Source organism: Mesoplodon mirus (assembly GCF_964341445.2).
Source record: "Mesoplodon mirus genome assembly, chromosome: 2".
Lineage (NCBI taxonomy): Eukaryota > Metazoa > Chordata > Mammalia > Artiodactyla > Ziphiidae > Mesoplodon > Mesoplodon mirus.
Genome location: NC_138977.1, coordinates 58,958,487 through 58,980,867, shown reverse-complemented (window position 1 = coordinate 58,980,867; position 22,381 = coordinate 58,958,487).

Below are 22,381 nucleotides of genomic sequence, written 5' to 3'. Positions count from 1 at the left end.
ATGACTTAATTTTCTGGAGAACAATGGCCAGGAGAGAGCGGAGGGCTGGCCCTCCCCTTAATAGGAGGGGTGTTGAGTGTCTCCTACAGGAGGGGCCACTGTTCTCCGGCTCACACAGGCTGCTGCCCGGTGTCAGGCTGGAAGAGTCGGGGCAGGGGATACAGAGAGTAGGGTCTCTGTAGTCAGGAAGAGCGTGGCCACATCCTAGCTCTAGCGCTGCCCAAGCTGTGTGGCCTCAGGATGAGTCTGAGCCTCTCTGACCTCCTGTTTCTGCACATGTGAGATGGGGTGAAGACGAAGTGAACTTCACAGGCCCACCCCACCTGAGCACCGGTGAGATGCTCTTGTCTGTCTGGAAGAAGCCCATTTCATGCTTCTCAGCATCACAGGAGTGAAACCAGAGGGGAGAAGTAGCTCACCCACGGTCATGGGCCCTGGAACTCAGGTCTCAGGACTCCCCAGCTGGAATGTTTGCCTGGTAGAGCTCCCTCGTCCGTGTACGCTCTGCCCATGTGCCTGTCCTTGGGGGAGTTCCTGAGCCCCTAGACGAGGTGAAGTCCCTCTACCCCATCCTGCACGGATGCTGGAGCACATCTCCTATGAACTTAAGTTTCCCTTGAACATCTGTGTTCCAGGAAACGGGGCGTTCCCCCAAGGGTATTTTGGAGGTATCCCCAGTGCCTAGCGCAGTGCCTGTGCCTAATAAATACTACCTGAACTAGATTGAACTGTGCTTTGCAATGCCCCCACTCCCAGCCTTTCAGCTCCCAAGGGTGGGGCAGGAGTTCCTGCCCTGGAGGGTGGGGCAGAGCAGTGGTGGGAAGTGCCTTCCAGATGGAGGTGATCAAGCCCCAGCCCTAACTCTAGCTCTGCTCAGGCTGCACTGGTCCCCAATGACCAGCCAGCCAGTGTGCTTACCGGGAAGTGCAAAAATAACTGTACGCCAGAGTCCAAGGCAGCAAGGTGAAGACAGATGGAGAGCCGGGAGAGCGATGAGCTAATTAGGGGAGGTGAGTGATGAACTGACGCCAGGTGTTTACTTAGTGAGCAGGAGTCTGGGGGCTGAGGACAGGCCTGTGCATCAGTCTCACTCTGGCACATGGCTGGGGCTCCAGCCTCCCCTGCCTCTGTCTCTGCCCTGGGCTAGGGGGATGACTTCCTGAGGCCCCTGTGGCTCGGGGAACTGGACAGGGAACTAAGCCCCTTTCCATTGAGGCCAAGCGTCCCGGGGCTCATCTCCCATCAACTCCTATCTCATCCTTCCTCACCCTGTTCCTCATCTCCTGGGCCCAGGCCTCCAGCGTAGAGGAAAGAATACTGTGTTTAGCATCCAGAGTCCTTGATTTCAGCCCTCTGTCAGGCTTCAGCCAACACAGCTTTTGACAGCTTGCCAAGATCATGCAAACAAAACCACATCAGACCCCAGACCCCGCTCATGTTAGGCAGATCAGAGACAACGATCTTCATTTCAGAGACCGGAAAAATTTAGGCCCAGACAGCACATGAAGGGGCTGGGATACAAACCTGGGTCTTCTGAGTCCTAGGTCAGTGATTTTTCCTCATCTGAGCACTGATGCCACATTGCCTGCCCCCTCGGGGCCTCAGTTTCCCCATTTGCACAAAAGAGGGTTTCCTGAAGGAACATCAGCTCCCCTCGCCATGCCTGTCACCAACTCCTCAACGATGTGGCCCAGAAGGGCCATGGCTGTCAAGAAGGGCAGGGCCACAGCTCATCCCATAGGTCCATCCGTAACTTTTTCCCAGACTTCCTGGTACCCAGTCATCCAATCCTGCACCTTCTATGACCTTGATCAACCAGCTAAGCTATTTGTCACTGCCCAAGAGTCCATGCATATGTGTATGACAGCCTGTCTCCCTCCTACAGAGTGGATGGCCACGTGTACCGCATGCAAATCTGCCCATGGGAGGATTTACCCTCAACATTGTCCTTCAGGCCCGCTGAGTGGGGCTGTAGTGCAGGGCTAGCACTGACTTACTGCACTGATCCGAGTTTTTTCTTGCTCTATCAGTTGGTCTTAGAGATTGCTATATGCAAACATAAGTCTGAGTTGAGAGAAATGCATTTTTGGTGCCATGGAAGTTTGGGCCACCTTGTCATGTAATTTCTTGGGCAGCTTAGTACGTGTGATGCTCCTGCAAGCCAGAGGATTCACCACCTCACTGAGCAGCCATGAGCTCCTGTGGCTGACTGACGAGTGACCCAGCTCCAGGTGCCTTCCTTGGGCTTGACTGGCTTTCTAAGACCAGTCTGCCACTTAGTCTGGGTTCTCCTGGAAACAAAACCCGGGGAAAGTCTTGCTTGGAGGTGGTTTGGGGGAAGGTGGTCCCAGGGAGCAGGTGGAAGGAACAGAATGAGCAAACTAGGGAAGGAGGGAGATGATAAATGCTGTGTTATCCGATTGGCAACTGCTATAGATGATTGGGGCTCCATCTGCGAAGCCTTATGAGATGGTTCACAACTGTCTCAGAGTGCAGTAAACACAGGGAATATTTATCCATCAGCTCCCAACTCCCAGCAGTCACAGGTTGCCCTACATGTGTTAACTGCCCCTTAAACACACGCATGCACACACACACACACACACACACACACACGGTTGCATATGCAGGAGTGCCACATGGGTTTTTGCGGGTATCCCACACATGGCGAGTGGCCTTGCTCATACCTGGAGTAAGGGGTTCATTGCAGGTTGCACCTGAGGGAAGCTGGCCAAACTTGTGCAGAACAGATCACCCCAGCAGTGGCTGGAGCAAGAGGTGTGCTGAGTGAAGCAAGGTGTGTACACAGGAGCCTGCTTCACAGTGTGAAGGCAGAACTCAAACTAGATATTTTCAGTGCAAACAAAGGCTGGGGGGCTGCCAGTCGACCTCAGCCTGCAACCCCAGGCCTTCCTGGGGCTATCCACCCCCTGTGACCATGACACCTCCGTGCAAAGATGCTCCAAGAGTTACTCACGAGTAGGGGGAGGATAGCCAGAGGCTGACCAGAGGGTCTGCGCTCACCCTGGCGTAGGGATGGGGATCATAGTGAAGCCCATGGGGAGGGACCTGTGTGTGCCTTGAAAAATGGTCTTCTTGTACCTGTCTCGCCATAATGAATGGAGCCTGGTCAGGAGCTTCTAGTGAGGCCTGCACACATCAGCCGTGAGGCCAGGAGATGCCCAGAAAGGCCTTCCCGTCTGCCAAAGCAGACCTGTCCTACTGGCGTAATTAAGCTGCACTAAAGGAGTGAGCCCACAGCTCACTGTGAGGCAGGGTCTCAGGACTGCTGGGGCCCAGGGAGGATGCCTGGGCTACTCCCTGCTATCCCCACACCAGCATCCCCTGATTCATTGCCCCTCCCCGGCCAGGGCCACACTGGGAGTTCCTGGTGGGGAGGGGAAGCAGTGAGGACCCCAGGGCGTCTTGGGTATGGCCCAGAAGGCCCACAGCAACCCCTGCCTCAGCTCTGATAAACCACTGGATGGGAAATTCTTTTTCATTCTAGCCTAAATGTGCCCATGGCATCTCTGGCACAGAACCCAGAGAGTCTGATTTTTGTTCTGTTTTTTTTAGGATAGAATGAGTCTCAGGCCCACAACCTTTGCTCCTGACCCTCCTGGGATATGAGGGCATTGGGGGTAGATCATGGCTCCCGGAGGACCCGATAAAATCCAGCCCTCTCAGACATGCAGAAGCAGCCACATGCTCAGCCATTCAGGCTTCTAGGAGCAAGGGCCTTGGGGGCAACAGACTGGGTGTACAAATCTGGGTTCTGAGTGGCCCTGATCAAGTGCCTGCACCTCCCTGAGTTTCCATCTTCTCAGCTGTGATGGGGATGAACACGGGTGTCTCACAGGGTTGTCACCAGAAGGAGAGCTCAGGTATGAACAGTGCTGGGCACTCAGTGACTGATGGTCATTACTATGATAACGGGATGGAGATAGCAGGACGGGGCTATCCTGCTGGCCAGAGAACGATGTCCAAGGCCCACAGCTGAGAAGAGAGGTCAGAGAAACTGCAGTGGGGAACCAGCTCCCGAAGGGCCCTCCATGACATGCCTGCGTGGCAGACACACCACCACTACCACCACCGATGGCAGAGGAGATGGGGATCTAGAAAGAAAGGGGGTGTTTTCCCTCCCAGATACCAAAAATGCAGAGGACTAGACTAATATTGAATTAAATGGGAGCTGCAGGTTTTAAATGAACAGAACTGGCTTTCAAATAGCAGGAGTGAGGCTATTTAACAATCAAGTCAGGAGGATGTGGTTAATGGAGCTCGCTACTCCGGGCTGGGGTGTAACGGAGCACAGTTATTGGGGAAAAAATTAAACCATTCCATGTTCCTATCCTTATGAGCTGAGACTCTTCACCAAACATCATTATCATCATTTATTAATTAATGAATCAGTATATTCATCAAGTCCCTGCTAGGGACCATCCCTTTATCAGGTGCACTAAGGATGTATAGTCAGGGAACTTTGCCCAGGCGTCTCCCAACTCCCCATCTACCTGGGGAGGGGATCTAGCCCTGTGCCCTCAGATAGAGGCCAGGCAGGCTGGGTGCATGAGTGTCCTTAAAGAGTGACGGGCCAAGGACCCCCACCAGAGTGGCTTCCTGTGGTGCTAAAGGCCAGAGGCCCAACAGAAGAATGAAGCGGGCAGTAAAGGGCCAGATCTGCAGCCACTTCCAGCTTGGTGATGGGAGGTGCGGCTGAGCTGGGCTGGTCCCCAGATCTCCGTGGTCCCTGGTTCAAGCATCTTAGGTGAAGCTGGTCATGGCAGTGAATTCGGCCCCAGGCTTAGTCCTGCCTCTCTCTCTCTCTGTCTCTCAGCCTCCAGAAGTAGGATGGTGGGTGGGCATCTCTCCAAATTCATGGAAGCCAGGGTCTGTCCCTGTCCTACCTCCCGTTCCTGCCTCATAGCCCCTCCAGAACAGGGCCATCGCCTCACCTCCAGCCACTGCCAGCTGACCATCCATCGCTCCCTGCCAAGGTCAGTGGGTGTCAGATGGTTTAATTCATAACAATGCACTTACCTTCCTGTAGGAAAATGGTGCCTGGGAGCTACTCTTGGCCTAAATTGGCCTCAACTCTAGTTCTATCTGTACTACTGACTCGCTCTGTGACCTTGGCAAGTCACTTTGTCACTGGGCCTCAGTTTCCCCATCTGGCCCATGAGATTGAACTAAGTAACCTCTAAATTCCTTTCCAGAGTTGAGCTGTCCCCACCCAGGGACCCTCAAAAACAAACAGCAGGAACAATTCTCTCCCTTCTCTACAATGTCAGCTCCACCAGGGGACAGGGACCTGTGTCTGTCCTGGACAAGACATTCCAGGGTCCTAAGGGCCTAGAACAATGCCTGGCACATAACTGTCACTTAAGAAATATTTGTCCAGTGAATGGACAACTAAACGACTACTGTTTACTAAGTGCATGTTACGATCCAGAGGCTGGGCTAAATGCTTACATGTACAATCTGAAGACAGGCTATTGGAGGGGGTGAGAACTGAGGGGTTTCACTGGGAGCCTTGACCTCACTTCCTCCTGCTTCTCACCACCCCTAGCCTAATGAACCCAGACAGAGACTGTGAATGGTCCACAGTAACTCCCTTTAGAGTTTGGAGAGTCCTGCAGCTGAAGTGTCCGTCCTAAGTCAGCATTAAATCTTCTTTTCTCCCTTCAATTTCATTTTTCTTGTTTAATGCTCAGCGAAAGGAAAAAGTTCCACTTTATATCAGATATTATATAACCGGAAATCCTATAATATTCTCCCAAGAACACTGTAACAAAGTCATAAGGCAGATGACAAACTGGGAAAAATATTTGCAACAAATATGAAAAACAAAGAGTTAATAGTCTTACTAGAAAGAGCTCTTCAAATCACTGGGAAAAGAACAAGAATTCAAAGACTGATGGCCAATAGACTAGAAGGAAATTTAGGGAAATCATCAGCTCCACTAATAATCCAAGAAACACAAATTCAAAAAATAATAAGATGCAATTTATCGCCTAGCAAACTGGCAAAGAGTCTCTAAACCCAATGTTGGTTGGATGTCAGAAAAAGATCATCGTGATGGAACATTGTGGGTATGAGTGAAAACTGGCACATACTTCCAGAGGGCAACTGAACAGGAAGATCTGAAGATCTTTAAAATGTGCACACTTTTTAACCCAGTGATCCTATTCCTAAGTATTTATCCAAAAAAATGCCTTAAGGAGGCTTATGTAAATGCTGATGAAGAGTTATTAATAAATGCCTGGTTTTTCGACAATAAAGGATTAGTCAAATGAATCATGGGACCTCCCTACACTGGAATACGATGACCCATGAAGAATGATGTATAGATGTTCACATCTTTAGGCCATCTTTAAAAAGACTCAAGAAATAAGTAACAATGGGGGGGCCCCTTTGAAGGAGAATAAGGACTGGAAGGACAGGGATGGGAAGGAAATTTATTTTTCATTCAATCCCCTTTTGTGTTGTTTGAATTATTTATGTGCATATATTAACCATTAAAAATAAAATCGATTAAGGTTTAAAAGACAAAATGATGTACAAATATATTTTTGTCAGGAAAATAATTAAAATAGACTTTGGACAGCTATCCACAATAATAACCATGGCAATTGCTGGGAAGGGAGCTCCCACACTTTCCCATGCTTTGGCCCTTCCTCCCACTGCCTTTCCTCTGTTATATCCCATAATGGAAGAGGAGTTTCTACTAGGAATGGTCCAAGCCCAGGATTTGAGGGGCCACCCTCACTAGAGGGCAAGTTCATGGCACTGAAAAGCACTAGTGTGTGAATCCTCTGTTCTGCTTCCTCCACTCTTGTCCCAGATTCAGAAGATAGGCTGGTCCTGCCCTGAAGAGACAGCTATCTCAGATTTCAAGGGGAAGGAGCAGAAAGCCCCTCTAAGTCTTCTAGGCCTGGTTCTTCATCCCAACCCTTATCAGAGTCCCAGATCTATTAATAAATTTATGAGTAGAGTAGCATTTGGAGTCCCATCCAGCTGTTGTTTCTCAGACATGACTTTCTTGGTCAGGAGCTCTGCGTGGAGCGTGGGTGAGGGGATCACGACCTGGGAATTTCTGCATGCCTGGCTCTATCTGGTATCATAATACACCAGAAACTTCACTTGGAACTCAGAATAATTCTCTCTGGGTAGTGGGATTATGGGATATTTTAATTTTCATGTTTTAGCTAATCTGCGTTTCCTAATCTTTCTATTATTTAGTAATTTAAAAATACTTTCCCCACCCGCCGAAAAGGAATAGCAACCCCCTCTTGGACAGCCTTACTGAAGACAGGGCCTTGGCAGCGTTTTTTACGAGATAGACACCTGCCCCCAAAATTTCCTTTTTAATCAGGCCATCGAATTCTCCTAAGAAGTCTTTTGTGGACATCGAATTGCCTCCGTGCTTGCAGGGGATTAGGAAATGCCAGTTCTGATCCCAGGGGATTGGTTTTTGGAAGAACCATGATTCTGAAGTGCAGAGGGGCTGTGAGAGAGGGCATTCGAGTCAACACTTATTAATGCCTGACATTTGTACAGCATTCTGCGATTTACAGAGAGCATCCACATCCATTATCCCCTTTGATCCTCCCAGAAACCCTGGGAGAGGCAGGACTTCCTCTGGGAATGGGAAAGGAATTATTAGTAGTCCCATTTGACTCATGGGGAAACTGAGGCACAGAGAGGTTAATTGCCCATGGCAGTAGAGCCAGACCATAAATGCAAGTCATCTGGCTCTGCATCCCACACCCTTACACTAGATTTTTCCCCAAGTTTGAACCACAGTTTCCCCATCTAACAAATGGGGGAAAAAATAACCTACTCCCCTAGGTAGCTAGGATTAATTGAGTTAATACATGGCATGTCTGAAGACCGTGTCTGGCATACAGTAAGTGGTGACTAAATTAACTGTTATAAAAAGTGGCACATAACAGGTCTGTGTCACACCAAGTCCTAGGTTCACTCTACCAATCTGACTCCTGCACATTTGCTGAGAGTCACCTCTGCAAAGGGCTCTTGGAAGGGAGAGCACTAAATGAGATAGAGGGGCTGCCTGCATAGGGGTTTGCCCTCTAGAAGGACAGAGAGACAGGGACACACTCCAGCCCAATAACAAGGCATAACCGTGGCTTTGAGATCTCAGGGAAGGGGGCTTTATTCTTCCTCCAGGGGAACCATTCTGGGAAGACTTCCTAGGGGAGGTGCTGGGGCTCCTGGCTGATGTGGCCCTGCAGGACGAGGACTGGATTCCAAACTGGGATGTACAGAGTGGCCTGACAGAGACTGTTTATCCCTGGCCATTGTAAGGACGCCGCATCCTCCCCACCCAGCACAAAGCAGGAGGCAAACATGTTGGGAGAGGCTGCTCCCTGGGGCAGCTTCTCCCATTGCAAACCAGGAGGCAGGCTGGTGTAGTGACAGAGAGTCTATGTGGCCAGATAGAGAGGACAGGAAAGGCACAAGTAGCCTCTCCCTGCCCACTCCCGCCCCAACCTCTGCCTGCACAGCAAGCTTTCCAAAGTCAGGGCTCCCGTTTGAAACCACTCAGTGCAGAGAAAGGACGAGGAACTGGTGGAGTCTGCCTTCCCCTTCCTATGTCCTCGCACCCCATTGCTGCCGCGTCACCACAGGCAGTCCGTGCCACCACCCCTCAGGACTGGCTCTCAGGAAAGGCTCCAAAGAGCAGAGGGCCCACACCTCTTATAAGTGACTGCTGAGGAGTCTTTAGATCTGGGGAGACACACAAGCTACCCTTAATCACCCCAAGGTCGCTGCTCCTCTGTGAAGCCCAGAGTGGCACCCCACCCTGCTTGCTGTGTGTGACCTTGAGGAAGTCAGCCAACCTCACCCGCAGGGTGTATGGGAAGGACCCATTTCACTCCTGTTGTCCTGGCTTGACGAGTACCCCCTGCCGGTCTCAAAACTCTCCTGGTTTGGCTGATAAAGTATAGGGTCTTCCTGTGCTACCCGGGAAGTGGGACTAGTCAGGCTATAGGGCTTCCTTGGGGATCCAACAAGATAATTCATGTGAAGGTGCTTTGTGCTTTGTCAGCTGTGATACATTCTGTCACGTAAGGGATGAAAGATCAGAATTTTTTTAAAAATCACTGTTTTAATACCTTGAAAAGAGGCGCTTTTAATAGGATGAGTACTAAGTTTCCTTTGGCTTTTTAATTCTGCTGGCACATTTTCCTTAACAAGAATATTCTATGCTCTTAGTTCAGTCCTACTGGCAACTCCTTCATACTTCAGGCAAAGCTAGACAAAATGCCCTAGAAGCAAAGGGTCCACCACGTGCCCTAGGACCTAAGAGGCTGTCATCTAGCCACAGCTGCATACTTTTCAATGGCCTTGCAGACAAATTCCCAAACCTATTAGCATGTGGCATGTTAAAGTCCCAGTTCCCCTCACCAGGGCTTCCTGCTGGAGCCAGCTCCCCCAACTGTTAAAGTTTCAGAAATTTTGAGAGCCAACTGACCTTAGGCTGATAGCGGGAAATGGGCCATGGTGAGACATTTACACCATGGAAATCAGCAAATACTGCAAAGCAGGGCTTTTTTTTCTTCTTTTGTCTTTCTTTTCTCTCTTTTATTTTTTTTCTAGAGAGCCAGTTGTTAAATATTTAGCAGCACACCACTGCTGAAGGCTTACAAAATTTAGCAATCAGTGAGGAGAGGCTCAGAAGAAGGTCCCCTTTTAATCCCAAGGCTGGCATGTGTACTACCTCATTTCATTTCCTCTCCTGATTTCTTTCCAGCCCTGGACCAGTGAGGCCCAGGAGATCCCCATTTGCTGTAGGATCAGGAGGAAGGAAACTGCAGTTTGATGTAAACATGATGCCTACCTGCAGTCTGGGAACTTTCCAGGGCTCGGAGTCCTGAATTAACGGGCCAGGCGTCTGGGGTGCCCTGGGTCTGGCTCGCTGACCTTTCCTCAGCTCTTCTGTCTGCCCATGTGTCCGCACTATCCAAGATTTGTAGCGCGTGTCAGCAGATGCAACCCCTCAAACGAATGAGCCTGGGTGTGGGCGCTGGGGCATTTCCTCCCTGTATGCAAAGCTTGGGCAGCCACAGCTGCAGCCCACACACCCCACTACACTACAGGCCCCACGCATGGCCCCGGCCCTGGAGACAAGGAGCACTGGGCGGAAGGTGAGGAGACCCTGGCTCTGGTTCCATCTCTGCCGAGGCCTCACCTTCTCGGGGACTGCGTCTGCCCTTCTGTAAAACAAGAGGAATGAGAAGACACTTTTACTCTCTCGGCAATTGCCCTGAGAATTCCTCTTGGAGACGGCACTGTATTTAGCTGGAAAAAATATGTTGGTCTGCCCCTTGGGGTGAGGAATGAGACCCAGAGGAACAGGTTAATGGTACAAACTGTGGCCACGGAACTGCCTTCCCATGGAGCCTGGGTTCTGTCCGTGAGTCCCCCGTCTGCGAGTCTCCCGTGGTGTGGTGTGTTGTGCCTGTTGGTGGAGCTGAATTGGGCGGGGCGGGGCTTGGGTGAGGCTAAAAGCTCTCCATAATTAGGTGTAGAAATGCCAGGTCTTGGGGGAAATGCAGGGGGCAAGGCAGGCTTTTGGGGAGGAAGCTCAGGGGCTGACCCTGCATGGGAAAAGAGGAGATAAAGACAAACCGTGGGACCCAGTAGTGCCAAGACAGAGGAGGGCCTCTGGGGAGAGAAGACTTAGCTAATGCGACTTTTCTTTTAAATTTCTATTGAAATGTAACATATGAAGAGAAAACCCACAAATCACACGGTTATAGCTCGATGGATCTTCCCATGGTGAAGACACTGTAGAGCTAATTCCAGATCAAGATACAGAACATGACAAGCACCCAGAAGCCCCTCTGGCCCCTCCCAGTTAACTCCTGCTCACTGAGACACCACTGTCCTGGCGTCTAGCACCAGATTGGTTCTGCCTGTTTTCACCATTGCATAAGTGAACATACAAGGTGCTCTTATCTCTGGCTTCTTTCATCCCACATTCTGTCTGAGAGATTCAGCCTTGTTGTTGCGCATAGCTGCAGTTTTATCATCATCATTGCTATAGAGCATCGGTCCCCAACCTTTTTGGCACCAGGAACTGGTTTCATGGAAGACAATTTTTTGCGGTAATGCGAGCGATGGGGGGGATGCGGAGCTGCAGGTGAAACTTCGCTTGCTTTCCCGCCACTCACCTCCTTCTGTGTGGCCCGGTTCCTAACAGGACTGGTAGCGGTCCCCAGCCCAGGGGTTGGGGACCCCTGCTGTAGAGTATTCCATGGGGTGGACAGTCCACAGTTCACTTAACTATTCTCCATGGAAGGACATTTGGGTAGTTTCCATTTTTGACGGCTAAGTATAGTGCTGCTGCTCTGAACAGTCTTTGTTTGAACACATGTACACTTTTCTGTGGGGTATACACCCAGGAGTGGAATCGCTGGACCCGTGCGTGCCCGTGTTGAGCTTCAGTAGATACTGCAGAGCAGTTTTCTAATGTAGTTGTTCAAGTTCACAGCCCACCAGCTGGGAGGGACAGAGCCAGCTGCTCCACATTCCCACCCACACTGGTGCTGCCTGTCTCTTTGGTTAGAGTCATGCTGGTAAGTCCAAGGGAGTGACTGGTGGGTCCAGGGAAGTCCATGTTGCTCACTAGTGCAACACTTGGACAAGGGGTTTTTTGGGGGAAGTCAAAGAGATGCTGTGCTCAGCCCTAAATGGGCCATCGAGGGAAGACAGAGGGTGTTCTCGTGGAGGCAGAAGAGGGAGCTGACCTCTGCAGTCCAGAAGGGAGCTGGTTCCATGACCCCCGACCACTCTCAAAGGGCCCAGAACTTCCTGCCCAGCTCACAGTTCGGCTCTCAGAAAACTGTCCCCTGTCTGCCTTAACTCCCACCCAGTCTGAGTTATCGCCTCTCTGTATCTCTTGCCCCCTCCTCGTCACCCCCAATCCCCTCCAGGACTCCCAGCCCACTTCCCACCCACTAGACTGCACCCACCCTCTCCCCACTATCAATCTCCCACATAATTTATGGGAGCCATCAAAGTTAATTAATGCTGTAGTTACAGAGCCATCCCAATGTAATTATTGTGTAATTGGATTATAACTTAGGTAATTTCCCACAAAGCACCTATTGGTTATGCAAGAAAGCCAGGGATTTTTACACAGTGATGGATGGGGGGTGTCAGAGCCAGATGGGGAAACTGGGAGACTATGTGAGGCTGGGGGATGCCACCATGAGGAGGGCCTCAGTGCCCTGTCCGAGCCTGGGAGTGAGAATGGCAGGTCTCCGAGGACGGTTCCTGCCCTCTGAGCCTCAGGCCTTCCATGTGCATGACTGGCATGGGCCAGGCCACAGCCTCCTCCCCACTCCTGGATGCTTCTGCCTTCACCTCACAGCTAATTTCCAGCTAGTCCCACCCAGCACCACTGTGAGCTCTCGGTTCATTCAGTCTGAACTGCCCATGTCGCCTGCCCCACCCCAGCCCCAGGAGCAGGGGGCTATATTTCGTACCGCAGGACTCTCTTCCCAGCCACCAGGCCACAATGGATTGGACAGCTGGCTAGCAATGGGTGGCCCCAGGTGGCCCCTCTACCCACATTGTAACTCCCAGGCCTGCCGCGCCCACAGCTTCTCTCTGTAGGTGTATAACCTCTCCTCCCTCTGCCCCTCAGGCCGCCGTGGAAATACTCCCACTGTGGATAGCCAGGTATTACATCACCCTTGTCGCCTTTCCTTAGCCCACGCTGTTCCCACTAAACTCCCCTCAAATAGCCCCTAGGCATGTGCCATCTGTTTCCTGCAAGAACCCCAACTTACGGGGGCTCCCCACCACTGCCCTGAGGACACCACCCCTCCCCACTCCTCCAGCCCAGCCTCACCCACTGAGGATCTGAAGTGGGGGGGGGTGTCTCACTGGTGGCTTGGATCTTGGTTCCCCTCCTGACTGTCCCTATCTAGAGTGGGAAGAGGAAAGATTTACCCCCTCCAGAGTCTGACAGTGAGTGTCTGGAATTGTCCTTCCTCCAAGACTTGACACAAAAGGGGCTACCGGGAAGGGGGTTGGATGTGAGCACTAACCATGCTTCCTCTTATCCTCTGCAAATGTAAAATAGTGCATATAAAATGCTCAGCCCAGTACCTGGTGCACAATAAGCAATAGCTAGTGTTATTGGGCCTATTCAAGTGGAATCCTGGCCTCTGTCATGGCCACAGATATCCTCATACAGACCTCATTCCTTGGGGCAGCCTAAGTGAGCCTCTGTCCCTTTTCCCTGGGATCCTGGCTATGCTAGGGGCAGGCTCACTTTGCAGGGCTTTTCTCACTACAGGCTGTTAGCCCTGTGCATGTGCAAGGAAGATATGGGACCTGCCTGCATGGAGCGTCTATCCTTGAACTCAGTGTGGCCACTTCTCCAGAGACTCTTTCTTTCCACAGGCATTTACTGAGCAACCTCTATGTGCCAGGCTGTGTACCGGGTACTCAGATGGAGCAGAGAACAAGACCGACAGAGTTCCAGCCCTCAAAGCAACAGATGCTACACATGTGGTGGTCACAGGATGGTGACTGATATGTTGTAACATCTACACTGTGACCTGGAGGGTGAGTAGGAGTTTGGGGAACCATCCAAGTCTGCCCACCCTGAAGGTATATATTTCTCCAGTGACTACTTTCTACTGTATGCCCATCCTGTACACACAGGTGTGTTCAAAAAGGGTCCTGTCCTCCAGACACTCCTGTTGCCAGCTGCTCATAACTGAGCCAGCTGAAGCCTGCTGACAGTTGGGGCTGGACATGCTTAAAGAATGGAGCATTCCCTGTGGGCTTCCTGGAGGAGGGAGATTTGAAAGGTAATGGGTAGTGACCGGGCCAAAAGGATTCCATTTGGCACTCCCTGACCCACCAGGGGGATTCCCTGTGTGTTCTATGAGCACATTCTGGGAGGAGCCCCTGGGGTGCTGGCTGGGCGAGTGGCCACCAGAGGCTGGATGCAGTCTAGCCTAGCACTTCCTGTTCCATGGGCTGGAGTCCAGTAAGGGCCACGTGGACCTGCCATACCAGAGTTCAGCTGGTGTTCTCTGCGTGTGCAGCACACACACCGTCATACCTTGTCCTCCTCGTGTGGGCACCTGCCGTAAATGTGTTAGCTCCCACCAGGTGTGTTCAACCAGTGAATTTCTAGGCTCTGCTTCCAATCCAGTCTTTACTAGGCTTTCTGGTACATTTGAGTTATTTTCTCTTTCCAAAAACAGCATGCCTTGATATTGTTCTATTGAAGTGCAGAGCCTCCATGGGTAGTGTTTACGCGGTTATATTTAGATATATTTAGATACGGCATGTCTCTGTCCCCATCTTTCTCATGTCAGCTTCCCGCCAAGCACAGCCTGAGGCAGGGATTCAGGAGCACAAGATTACAGAGGGGGTACTTCTTCAGGAAAACCCCCGTGAGGGGGTGGAGCAGGATAGGAAGGGGAGGGAAGGGTCTCAGGGAAGGACTGGTCTGGCCTGACTGGGAGGCTCTGGAGAGTAAATCATCTCTCAGCAAAGTTATCCTGCCTGAGGCAGAGGCCAGGCTCCTGTCCTCCTGTCGGGAAGGCACTGGAAGGAGGAGGGGCTGTTGCCTCCCCAGCTCTGTCATCAGCAGCCCTGGCTGGCCCTCGGAAGTCTCTGGAGTTGTAGGCGCTGGTCACCGAACAGGAGCTGGGAAAGAGGTGGGCCTTTGGACAAAGGGGCCCTGGGTGGGCCCAACAGCACTTTCTATAGCATCTTGTCACCACACCGGGCACCCTTAATCATTTTCTTCCCATGTGCCTGAAAGAGTTTAACTGTCCATCCCTCTACAAAAAAACAACAAAAACAAACACAATTCCAGCCTCTAGTCTGGAACCAGCACGGAGTGGAAACATGTAAACTCTGTGCAGAAAGAGAATGAATGCAAAAAGAAAACGTGGACGCACCAGCTGTGCCCTCTGAGCGCCCACAAGAAACCCCTGGTTTCTGGCTGAGTTGCCTGAAAGCCCCTCCTCTGCTGAGGGTCTGGGAGGGGAGTGCCAGTGGGAAGAGCTAGGCCTGGGGTCTGGTGTTCAATCAGCAACTGCATGATTCAGGCAGGTCACATCCCCTATCTGGGGCTCACAAAACTCAGAGGGGAGGTGTGGCTGATCTGTCCTGCACTGTAGGAGTCAGGACAAGGCAGGCCCAGACTGGGTCTGGCCCAAGGCCCCCAGAGGTGGCAGGCAGGTACCCCTGTAGCCCAGCAACACCCACACTGCTCACAGCCCCAGGAGTCAGAGAAGGGAGCTAAAGCACTTGGGGCTGCTGAGGACCATGGTCTCCTGGCTGGGCCCTAGCCTCCAAGCCACTCCTGATACGCCCTCTGTACCGGACAGTGACCACTCCCTGGTCCTGCAAGGTCTGGGGAATGGGGGTTCTGGGAACACCCCCAGATAACCCCCAGCACTCAACGCACCCACAGCTGCAACCTCACTCCCCGTGGGTGATGCTGAGCCCAGCCCCGGGGCATACAGAGATGTCCAGAAGGTGTGGAGGGGCGAGCCTGGGGTTTCAGTAGGTGGGTCCACCCACATTTCTGTGCACATCAGTGTGCAAGGCACTGTGCTAGCTGCAGAGTGACAGGGAGGAATGGTACCTCGTGCGGTCTTCATGGAGTCCTCAGTTTAATTAGGGAATAATATACCCATTATTCTCAATATCTATACAGCTCCATATGGTTCACCAAGGCCCTTCACACATACACACACTATCTTTGAAATCCTTTCCACATCATTCAAATGGAGGACTCTTATCCCCATTTTATAGATGAGGAAAAATGAGGCACGTAGCTTCAAGGTCATCCAGTTAATAAGTAGCACAGACTAGACTCAGAATCAGACCTCCAGACATTAAATGCTCATGCTTTCCACTGAGCCACACTGAAATAGGAATTAATGAGGCTGGTGTCTTGGAGGCAGTGAAACAGTATCATAAATAACCTCAGGGGCCCTAAGCTTTCTTTTTTAATAATTGTGTTAGCAAAGTCAGAGGCATATGGAGCATGCTGTTTTGAAACTTGCTTTTTTTATTCCTTAACAGTATCTTGTGAACATTTCCCCATGTCGTTAAATATTCTTTTACTGGGCCATCATTTTTAATGGCTGTATGGTATTCCATCACATGAATGCACCATAATTTATTTAACCAATCTCTCTGTTGGACCTTTAAGCTATTTCTAGTTTTTTGCCTTCATAAACAAGGCTGTGATGAGCATCCTTGTACATAAATCTTTGCACCCATTTCAAATTGCATCCTTAGGCCAGAAAGGATACATTCTTTTTAAAAAGGTTTTGATGTCTATTACCACATTTCCTGAGGTTGTTCATTTTCCCTCATCCTCAAAGATGGTTTTAAAAAAAAAGAAACTAACAAAATGAAATTTTAAAAACCACAAAACCTGCATAGTTGTCCCAAATCAGCAGGTAATCAGTTGTATGACTTTGGCAGGTCACCTCCCCTCCCTGGTCCTCTGCAAATCCATGTATGAAATGAGGGGTTAGACAAGCTGGTCCCTACCTTTCCTTCTGATTCCCTCCTTCACATAGGACACAGGGAGAGCCCCAGACTGCTCAGCTCACAGGAGAGAGCAGGTCCTGAGGGCTTCCTACAGGAGGCAAGGTCTGAACCAGCCCTGAGAGATGCATAGATATTAGGAAGAGGGCATGGAAGGAAGAGTGAGTCCAGGTGGGGTCCCGGCATCCTCTGCTCTGCTGAGCTTGGAGATGGACTCGTGGAATCTTGTGTCCATTTCAGGGGCCAGCCAGAATGCCTGCTGCACAGTCTTCCCGGACAGCAGGTCCCAGTTATCCAGCACAAAGGACAGGAGAGATTTTAGGGACATCCGGACCTCACGGACTGATGCGTGAATGACACAGGACCTCCACCAGCTTCCTCTGCTGCCCTTCAAGGGAGTAAAACTCCTGTCTTTGGAAGCAGGTAAGCAGAGATTAGTACCTGTGAGCAGGGATCCTGCCCCCAGGGAGGGAGTGAAACCAGGTGGCACCAAGCACTGTGACTTTCTGGTTCTAATAAGTGAGACTTTGGCCAACTGATATCACCTCATTATGCCCCAATTTCCAAGCTGAAGAGCAGGAGTAACACACACCACATTCATTCACTGAAGCATTCACCACTTGGCCAGATGAGTCCCTGCTTGGTGCTGGGCACTGCGCTAGATGCCAGGCATTCAACAGTGAGTGGACAGTAAGCTCTCCCAGAGCTGACACTCTAGCGGGAGACAGGGACTAGAGAAACGATCACTAAATGAATAAACAGATACGTACAAATTCAGACAGGGGTTCTAAAGAAGTACAAGAGCTATAAGAATATGAAATGGGGAGTATGAAATGAGTCAGCCTCTGGAGGGGACTGGGAAAAGTTTTCCAGAAGAAGTGACATACATGATGAGATATAAAGAATAAGGGGTGAGTGGATGAAATCTGGGGAGAAGGGAAAGGCACTCCAGGCAGAGGGAATAGCATGTAAAGGCCCTGTGGCAGGAGGGAGCGTGGAATCACTGAGGCCTTCCCAAGCCAGTGGCTGGCACACAGGACACAAAGGGAGAGAGGAACCGGTTTGTTGAGAGGCTGCCAGGGGCATACAGGCAGATAGCCACGGAAGGGCTGTGAGCAGGGACAGGTACCCTAGCCAGCCAAGCTCACGGTGGAGAAAGAACAGGAGGAGGGGAGACCAGGGGAGTAGAAGCTGGGAACATATTCCGTGATTCTCACTTGCTCAGATGCGCAGCCAGGGGGTTGAGTCTGCGCAGGTGCCACTGTAGGGGCACAGCTCCTCCTCCTTCCTGGAGCCCCAAGGATCTGGAAACAGCTGCTTCACCACGTGGGCTGGGGACCAGGGGTCTGAAGGGAAAAGGGTCAGCCTTCGCTTTACTCATCGCTCAGCTTGTGGCAGGGAGTCGGGGACAGGCCAGGGTCTCAACGTGAACCGGCTGTCACACTGCTGTCACCTGGGCACCCTTCACGTAGGACAAGACTTTACCACTGGCCTCGGCCAGACAACACACACACACACACACACACACACACGCACACACACACTTGCTTGCTTCTCTCGCTTGCACATGCAGAGGGAGCTTTTGGAAAATTGTCACTGAAGGCCGTGGGTGACTTTTCAGCCCAGCTCAAGTGAAGAAACAATCCTCCACCCCGATGTGCTGAGTTCTGACCTGAGGGAGAGACACACGGGTGCAGCTCAGGAGCCTGGACAGCATCCAGCTCCCGGGCTTGAACTTCCAACAACGTCCTTAACCCTCACCACGACACCAGCAGGATTAGGTGCCCCAGTGTGGCAGATGGGGAAACTGAGGCCTGGGGTGGTGGGGACACAACTTGCTCAAGGCCACACAGCTAGCAAGTAGAGAAGGTTGCTTCAACCCATGCCTGTCAGTCGCCCAGTCCAGGGCTCATCCGATTAAGCCCAGCTGCTGATGGGGACACACAAGAAAGGACTACAGGACTCGAATCAAATGAGAGACGGTGAGAGCTGAGAGCTGGTTTGGGGGTGAAAACCCTGGGCTGGGAATGGATAGAGCTGGGCTCCCTCTCTGACTTACTCACTGACCTTGGCTAATCAGTCACACAGCAGCTCACTGCCTCAGTTTACCCATTGGTACATTAGGCTGTAAAACCTTGCATCCACAAGGAGGGGTGAGGATCATGGAGGGAGTATGTTTCGAATGAAAACAAAAACCTGGTACAAGCAGTGGATGGTGTTGTCAGCGTCATTATTAATGTCATTAATAATAATGCCTGTAATAAATCGTGAGGCTGCCAGATCACGTGCTAAGTAAAAGGGTGACTACTAATTTCCCCTTACACTTGTCTGGCGCTCTGGGCTCCTCCAGGCTTCTCCCATCCATCATCCTTTTAATTATCCCACAGCCCGCCCTCCACCCTCCGAGGGAGGCCCGGGGTAGGGGCTGCAGGAGGCCAGGCCTCAGGGATCAGTCAGTGCCACCCCCTCTAATAGATGCAAACCTGAGGCCAGGGAGGGAGGGACTCACCCAGGATCACCCAGAAAGGGGGAGGAGGAGCTGGGACTGGGGCCCAGCTTCCCGATTCTGAATGCAAGCTGCCCATCCCCACTCCCACCCCACCCCACCCCACCCCAGTTCAACCAGAAGAATCAGTACCTTCAGCCTGGGCTCTGGTGGAGACAGAGACTGTGCTGTCCAGCTCTGCAGGCCTCCCTCCGATCACTCTTGTTTCCCCCCACCCTCCCCACTCCTTCCATTCCCGGGTTCAGACTTTGTTAGTACCCCTCCCTGCATCCGGCATCCCCCCACAGACATAACCCCCGACACAGGCTTCCCCAGCAGACTCCCCTGTCAGCAGTCTCCCAGAACCCAAACTCCTAGGCCTTTGTCATCAGCGGTCAGACCCTAACTAGCACTCTCTGCCCCACCCAGACCCAGTTCTCCAGCCAGAAGGGGACACTCACTTTTCTCCAAGTTCGCTCGGTTTACCTGCCTCCACACCTTTCCCTTGCAGTCCCCTGCCTGGAAGCCAGCCCCTCATTTCTGTGGTCTGAAATCTTTCCCAAGTCCTCCCAATGCCTCTTCCTCCAGACTTGCCCATTTCCCCACACAGATCCCCACATAGACAGGTGGTCCCTGCACGGTGAACCCCCAGGGCTCTTGTTCTTTCCTCTCTGCTGGCACCTCCATTTCAGACCTGGTTTTTGCTGAATGTGTCTAGTCCCCACTCTGCCCTCCTTACACACCACCTGCCTCTTCCAGGCTGGGAGCTTTTTGAGAGAGGAGTTTTATCCAGTCCAGGAAGTCTCATTCAGGAACTCATACACCAAAGGGACTCAACAACTATCTGTTGCATCAAAACTGCATTCAACAATCCCCACACCTAGCAATGTTACTCCCAGGCACACACAACCAGCAGAAATGTGTGCATATGGTCTCCAAAATCTATGTCCTTGTATATTCCAAGCAACAGTATGCAATAGCTTAAAACTAGAAACAAGTCACATGTCCATGAATGACGAGTGGATACACTGTGAAATAGTATACAGCAGGAAAAATGAATGAAATACTGCCATACACAGCAGGCACACATGAGTCTCAGAATGCTGGGAAAGAGGCAAGACATAGATGAGAACACATTCTATGATTCCAGTTATATAAAGTTCTAAATCAGACTAAACTAAGATGACAGAAGCTGGAATAGTGGCACACTTTGTGGGGAAGGAAATGTCAGGGAGGAAGCAGAAGGGGAAATTTGGGGGTGGTGGAACCATACACTTTCTTCAACTGGGTGCTGGTTTTTAAAAATTGAATTGAGTGATGTCAAGCAAACTACCTGACCTCTGAGACCTTTGTTTTTCCAAATGTTAAAGGGACCTGATGCCCACCCCAGCTTCCTCCAGCTACCCCAAGGCTGTATGAGAATGCCCTGGGGCTAGGGATGGGGAGTGCCCCAAAACCTGAGAAGGGTCCAGGGAAACCTCCACCTTTCTCTGGACCTGAGATCCTCAGAGGGCTCCCAACACAAACCAGTCGACCTTGGTATTGTTTGTTCCGGGCAGGCAGCTGGTGCAGCTCCATCTGGCCTCAGACGGGCAGATGTTTGCCTGGAAAATGACCTGGTGGCAGAGATACTGCACAGCTGCTCCCGCTCTCTGGTTCAGTGGAACACTGATGTTTCACAACCTGCAGTTGAAGGGAGGGGATGGAAATGCCGTGATTTGTAGTGTCTGCCAACTTCCGTGGTGTAAATACTCCCACCATGGCTGATTTCAAGCTGCCAACATGACATCACAGAACAGGTGTGAGGAAGACATAGGCACAGTTGGTTCTGTGCTGGGCACTGTGCGAGACATCGTATATGTGTGATTCCATCTAATACTCGCCACAGTCCTATGACGTAGTTACCACTAGCCCCACGTTACAGGTGCAGAAACTGCGGTGCAGAGAGGTTGAGTACTTGCTTGAGGTCCACAGCTAAGAAGTGCAGCTGTACTTTCTAAGAAGTACAGGGATTCTGACCCCCAGAGCCTAGGCTCTCCCCCGCCACCAGGCTGGCTCACCAAGTTGCCTCCTTGCCAAGGCTGCTCTGCCAGGGGTCCAGGGGCCTGGTTCCTCTAGGGCCATTCTCCCCACAGCTTATTCTCAGCCTCCCAGCTCCAGGACTTCGCTCTCCCAGAAGGTGGGCTTGGCGAGAAGGAGGAGCCATCAGTGAGATTCTCTGACTGTGACCCCTCTGAACCAGCCCTGCCCCCAGCAGCCTAGCCTCTAGCGCCAGTGCCCCTGAGGAGCCCTCGCCCATCCATAATCCCCTTGTGACCAACCTGGTTAACTCCTCTGCACTCACACCTCAGGTGGACCACAGGTCACAGGCCTGTTCTGCCCCCTTCCCTTCTCACCCTAGACCCCCAGGGAGGGCACTTGTGAGAGCCTGAGAACTATCAGGGCTCACAGCTGAGAGCTGAATGCGTCCCCTGGGGAAGTTCCCAGACTCTCAAGAATCCCTAGAGAGCCACTGCCCCCAGAAACTGAATCTTGGTTCCAGCTGCAAGTGACAAAGAAAATAATCACTCACCGGGGTAGTGAACTCACTCAGTCTACCTGCCTACTCCTGGATCTGGGGCCAGTCGCCTGAGAAAACTATTCTCTTTTTTTTTAGCATTTTTTTAACATCTTTATTGGAGTATAATTGCTTTACAATGGTGTGTTAGTTTCTGCTTTATAACAAAGTGAATCAGTTATACATATATCCCCATATCTCTTCCCTCTTGCGTCTCCCTCCCTCCCACCCTCCCTATCCCACCCCTCTAGGTGGTCACAAAGCACCGAGCTGATCTCCCTGTGCTGTGCGGCTTCTTCCCACTAGCTGTTTTACATTTGTTGGTGTATATATGTCCATGCCACTCTCTCACTTGAGAAAACTATTCTTGGGTTGGGGTAGGAAACATGAAGCCAAGGGCTGATCACGAGCTCCCCCTCCCACCCCGTCTCCATGGCCTCATCCCCTTGAACCTCAGCCCCTTCCCCCTCAGCCGGGGCCAGGGAGGCAGGACGTGATGAGGGTACTTAAGGGCCAAAGCCAGGCTGAGGACCAGGAGTTCTGTGCTTCCAATCCAGGGCACCAAACGATCAGCCTGGAGGCGCACAGCTGATTGTAAAATAAAAGCGATGTCCCTCATTTGGTAGCGTTTTAACCTTGTCGGTGTGAAAACAATAACAAGAGCAGTAGTCACACTTCCCAAGTCCTACTGTGAGCCAGGCCCTTCACACCCTTCTAATCATCCCTGATAATCCTCACAGACTACAGGATGGGTATTCAGTGCCATT